The following is a 6,659-nucleotide window of genomic DNA, read 5'->3' as shown; positions in this document are numbered from 1 at the left end:
TCACACGAAAACAATTCATTCGTCGCTCGAATGAGAAAAATTAACTTATATATATAATGAATTTAACTTATAAAATTTTAACATAATGTAGCATTTGCTTTATACAAATTTCAAACTACATATTTCCACTCATCAATAACAAAAAAAGAAGTATGTACTTTGATTGTTTACTCTCTGAAAAATATACTATAAACTAACTAAACCAAAGAAGAAAAAAACCAGAGTGATGAATTTCGTGTCTCCCTTCTTTTCCCGATTAATGAGAACATATATCTAAAAATTTGATGATGTCAAAACTAACTCTCCCAACGTGCCAGTATTTTGAAAGTTGGTTGCATTGTCTCGTTCTTCCTTGGTTATGGGAAGTAAAATGTTCAAATGTGGAGTGTAGAGAGTCAAGATCCACGTCTATCTCAGAGTTTATAACTTTTTAGGGCTTAAGAGTGACAGCACCACATGCAAGTGACAAACTTTTTCAATCCACTTGTACCGTCACGCATGCATGGCAGACTTGGCAGTGGCATCTCACGTATTATAACCGTCCATGTCGCTCTCAATAATTTAATTTCTTTTGAACCGTTTCTTCCCATTATTTTAGAGTTTCTGTTGTGTGTCCCCTCCTCGTACTTAAAAGGATAAAATTGCACACGCCTCTGCTTGTTTTTACTGCTAATGTTTCATGGATTTTAGTGGCACTTTTTCTTCTTTCTTGGAACCAGTTTTCTGGGTTTTAGTGGCCCGTAGTTGTTGGTTTAAACTTATTGCCACGAACGTGAAAGATGGTTTGTAATAGTATAGCTAGCAAAGAATCGTTTTCTACTTCGTTATCTCACTTTTTTTTTTTTTTTTATAATTTCCTTCAAAGATCCTTTTCTTTTCTTTCAAAGATTTGGATGCTATTTAGTTTGAAGAGGATTACTATATATATAGTTATTTGGAGTATATAGATACTACCTCCTTTAAGTTTATCTCAAGTTTGAGTCCTGCGTATAGAAAAATCAAAGAATAACAATCTAAAAAATATTTGAGAACCTAAATGATTTTTGAAATTGGCAGCTTGCATTAAAAATGTCACTAAAATTTTAAACGCACCATAAGATTTTTTGAGATCGAACAAATTGCATTACATTGGACCCATTTTTATTCCTTTTCGTCGAGTTACTCAGTTACACCGTGAATGGCACCTACCTTTTTACATTGAATTAAATGAAAAAATATTATTTTAGTTTTTGCTCTAAATATTTGATGAAACAATGTCATTTAACATTAATGAACTATAAAATATCTTATCCTCACGTAAACTAAAACGCCGTCGTTTCATCTAATCCAGCATGAATAGAATGTGACAAGTTACTCATGGTATAAGCAATAACTTGACGAAAAAAAAAACATGATATAATTTTTTCAATTTCAATTTCAGTGCAATTGAGATCTCAAAAACTTTTTAAATACAAATAACTAACAAATATAATAATATTATTATTTTCTTAATTTGAGCAAGTATACTACCAAATATAATAATATTATTATAAGAAAAAATCATATTTTTCAATTTTTAATGTTGGCAAAAAAATTTTAATTTTATTCGCAATGAAATTTAAATCTTTCAACTTTACACTGACATTTTAGAAATAATTTAATTTTATACTTAAATCATTTTAATTTTAAGGTTTATATTATGAAAATAAAATTAAAACTTTTGACAAATGTCTTCGTCACACAAAAATTGAAAAGTATATATAGTATCCAAAAAAGAATTTACAGTGAATTGGAGTCTTATATAAGACGTGATTCAATTTTTTAATATTTATTTAAATAAATGAATAAATTAATTATTCAACTAAAAATTAGATAATATTGAACTACCAATTGAAAAGTTTAATAAGAGATAGAACAGGAGGCATTAAGATTTCTGACTTGCTTTAATAAAATTACAACAATTGAATAAATTTCATACGACAGATGATGCTTATTATTGAGAACGAGTAATGCTAGGGGTCAGCAATATTTGTGATTGGTAGCCATCAATTAGCCATCAATGATGATTTGATGGTATGAGATTGGTGTGAGATTTCATCTAATGGCTCACATTTTTCTGCTGGTTACATGCTGGCCAAAATACAATAAAATTGCTGCTCCCCTAGACTTTTCCATTGAGAACAATATCATTTTTCGTTAACCAAATAAATCCCCAGAATAAACATGCGACCAGTAAACTATATAGTCGTCGTGTCCTAAGAAGAGCATTATGAAATTCACCCACCATTCAATGAACTTGTTGACTGGCAGAGCATAAGTAGTAGTTACTCTATTGATTATGCTACACATTCATGAAATTTTCTAAAATTCTCATAATTTTATTTCATACAGATAAATATTTAAATATTTAACTAACAAACACATCAAGTCTCATTAGTCTTTATATTTTTTTCTTAATTCATTAATAATATAATTATCAATTTTTTTAAACTCTTCATCTAAATTACTCTTTCATCTATTAAAATTATTCTTGGTATTCTTACCATATAATTCAAGTCCATAATATATTAAACCAATATTAAACTATTTCACAATACTAATAGTAAAAATCAAAGCTATATATATTCGATCATTTATTGGGAATAGAATCTTTCTTCCTAATCTATCAACTATACATATCCATCACATTATAATCCACTCAAACAAATTTTTCCATAATCATAACTATCTTAACTATAAATATTCATGAGCCCATATTGTCAGAAGACAATTATAAGGACTAGCATTCTCAAATAAAAATCTTTCTACAAGCATAAGACTTACGAGATGTTGTCCACAAAGGTTCACCATACTAGAGAATCAAACAACACTTTTCGTTTCAGAAAAGAAGAAATTGAAGGAAGAGTAACAAAGAAATTATATTGCTCTATGCTTCCTCCAACAAGCTATGATGAAGACAATTTTCTCAAGAATAAGAGGAATATCGTTAGCTAAGAAAGTGTGGAAAAATTTGGAGCAAGAGTTTAGAGGCGATACAAAGGTATGCACAATTCTCCTCCAATCTCTAACAAAGCAATAGGCATTTGAGAAAATAAAAAGTTACTATACAAGATTGATGATCTTAGTAACAAAAATAAAAAATTTATGGAGAGAATTTTTCAGATAAAAAGATAGCGAAGAAAATACTTATTAGTTTGCCTTCTAAATTTGATCCTAAAATGTCTACAATTAAAGATACTAAGGATTTCACTATAAGAAAAACATTGAGTACCATCGGATTTATCGGCAGAATAAAGAAAATCATCTGCCGGTAATATATTTATCGAGGAATTTTTTTCGAAACTAATCCGACAGTATGACCCTCACCAGTAACAAATTACCGTCGGTTTTTCAATCCATCGGTAGTTACCCACGGATTCTGCAACAGATTCTTTGCCTAAACCCTATTTAATTACCGATGAAAGTTTTTCAATAGTAATTTTGATGCTTCACCATTTTCTTTTCCACCTAATTATTGTCGGATTTTTTCCCAGTAAATTCAGTTTGTTAAAAAAATATATTTATGCACAACTAGTTGTCAAATTCTTCTTTTTAATTTTTTAATTTATTTTTTACATAATTAGTAGCCAAATTTTAAATAATAGGAACAAAATATAGTAAATTAAATATCAAGTGTACAAATAAAATAAAAAATCAAATAAATAAAATACAATGAAATAGTCTAGAACAAAACTCTAATCACTAAAGATCCTGATAGTCGTCCTCGTCGTCATCCCTTAACTGGTCATGCTGAGGCGACAGACTAGGCGGTAATGTAGGTGCCCCTCCAGCAGCGACACTGCCACCAGCAGTGCCGCTGCCACTGGCGTGTATCTGATCTTGGTACACCGTCAGCTGTTGCTCCATCCACTGAAGCTGCTCCAGCTCTTGCCTCCACTCCAGCCTGAGGAAATCTATGTCTGACACGCGTATGAGGATCTCTTAATACCTCTCCTCAAACTGCTGCAGCTGTTGAGCTTGATGGTAAAGGCTCCGATAAACTCCAACACCTGCTGTCTTAAATCAATGCCGTCCTCAAAATTGACGGGCCGGCTGGTGGCAAGACAGATGATGGTCTCAATGTAGAGGTGGTGTGAAATTCAAAGTCCACAACTAACTAGCAAGTGCACCGGGTCGAATCAAGTATTACCTCAAGTGAGTGAGGGTCGATCCCACGAGGATTGATGGACCAAGCAACAATGATTGTGTGATTCACTTAGTCAGATAAGTAGAAAATGGTGTTTTGGGGTTCAAAAGCTTCAAATAGTAAATCAATAACTCAGAAAGCAAACAGTAAATTTGGTGTGAAAAATATGTGAGAAAATAGTTAAAGTTTCAGAGATGTTTAGACTTCTAGATTAACAATTCTCATTAACTACCTTGATTTTGCAAAGATTCAATTCACAGCAACTTTAAGTGATTAGACTCCAATTCCTTGGTAATTTAGTCCCCCTCTAACTTGATTAACTGCCAATTCATTGGTCACTTAATCTCATTAGAGGATTTAAGTTCAAACCCTAGATTCAAGCCACACAAAATCCTAAAGACCCAAAGATAATGTGATTAAATGTCACGTATCATATTAAGTTCAGATAATCAGAGGTTCATGAGAATGTAGTTTCAAGCTTATAATTCAAGTGATGTAGCTTTTCCAAGAATCAATAAGAATTCAATTAGAAAATAGTTATTTTGCAATATACTCTAATCCGTGGGATGAAGAACGAAATTAATTCTTAAAAATCAATGCATTAATCAAAAGTAGAAAATAATAGTATTAGTCCATAGAATAGATAGAGCTCCAAACCTTAACAGGGGAGGTTTAGTTGCTCATGGAAAAAGTAAATCCTAGCAGAGAAAAAGTGTGTAATTCTGAAAAGTGCAGAGGAGGAGAAGACGAAGAAACCCTAGGCCAAGATCTCTTCTCCTTTTATATCTAATCCTAATTAATGTAAAATATATTTTCTAAAACCAAATAATATCTTTCCTAATTGTAAATAAAATGAAGTTTTAATCACAATTCTTAAAAGATCACATTGCTGGCTTCATAGAGACGTGGGGGACCACACTGAAATCTGGAGTTGGCACTAAACTTGGGCTGGACCAAGTTTGGCGCCACCCTACTCGCACATGATACTCGTCCATAGTTGATCTTGTTGCCAAACTTGGAGTTCCCAAGTTTGGCGCCACCATGCCAGCATGAATGGAGACCTTATGATGATTATGGCATCAAACTTGGAGATTGTCAAGTTTGGCGTCAACTTCTTGGGCTACCCAGTTCCCGTTTCTTCCTTCTGAAGTCTGTCAAATCCGCTCGAATGTTACTTGAAATAAACCAAATTGCACATAACTCAAACTAGCATTCATAATGGCTAAAAATACCTAAATTTTGATTAAACTTAACAAATTCGAATGCAAATTCAATAGGAAAAGATAAGAGGCATGCTCACGCATCAAGAGGTGCGAGTTTGTCGGCGAAGAATGATCCTAGCCCGTAGACACAATTTTTGTACGGCTCAGTGATAAATCCACATTAAATGGTGTTTATTTTCTCTAATTGGGTGAATTTTATCAGCTTTTTCTACACCTATTCAATGAAATAGCTTGGTTTTGTAAATTCTCCATAAATTGTGCTCAAAAGTAAAAACATGCTCCTTAAGCCCTTAATTACTAAATTTTATTCACTTTAATTCCATTTGATGCCTTGATGTGTATGTTGAGTGATTTCAGACTTGTAAGGCAAAGATTGGATTGAAGGAATGAAGAAAAGCATGTAAAAATGGAGAATTCATTAAGAAATGGAGTTTGGAGTTTTTTAGCAAGTGTGCGTGCGCACAACTATGTGTGCATACGCATAGGAGGATGCGTGTAGTCATGCGTAGCGTACGCACAGGTCCCAGCACATGACCTCATTAATGCAATTCGCTGGCAGCGAATTTCGGGCTCTCAGAACCCATCCAACTCATTTCTGAAGCTATTGCAACCCTAATTCAAGAGGAGGCAAGGGGGGAGCAATTAGGTTTAGATTTTTCCATGCTTTTGTCTTAGTTTTCTAGAGAGAGAAGCTCCCTCTTCTCTCTAGAATTTAGGTTTTCTTAGTTAATTTCTCTTTAATTTCAGTTACTAATTGTTGTTTTAATGTAGTTTCATTTATGTTTTCATGCTTTATTATCTTAATTCTCTTAGTTCTTCTTCTTAATTTCTCTTTTATGTCACTTTTATTTTATGAACACTCTTGTAAATCTTAATTTTCTATTAATGCAATTTAATGTTTCTTTGCTTATTGTTATTTAATTGAGTTGTTATTATTATTTTCTTGCACTTGATAGATTTAGATTTTATTTTTATTGTAATTTAATATGCTTTTATTTTCATGCACACTAAGTTATTTGGTTTGAATTGTGACAAAACTTTATTTTAAACTTTGATTGATTGCCAATTATTGGGTTTGGACTATACTTGCAACGCCAATTCTATTTTGAGAAAAATTCCTAACCCGCTTTCGGCCAATCATCACTCAGATATAGTCTCGCGCCAAACTGTGTCAATATCAACTTCTCATGCAGCAAAGTTGTTGCTGTTGTTTCCAATATGCTGGGATTGCTGGGTTGCATACTCCAATCTTTGTGTGTAGAACTCATGTG

The sequence above is a fragment of the Arachis hypogaea genome, chromosome 3 (assembly GCF_003086295.3).
Source record: "Arachis hypogaea cultivar Tifrunner chromosome 3, arahy.Tifrunner.gnm2.J5K5, whole genome shotgun sequence".
Taxonomy (NCBI): domain Eukaryota; kingdom Viridiplantae; phylum Streptophyta; class Magnoliopsida; order Fabales; family Fabaceae; genus Arachis; species Arachis hypogaea.
This window is presented reverse-complemented; position numbering follows the sequence as displayed.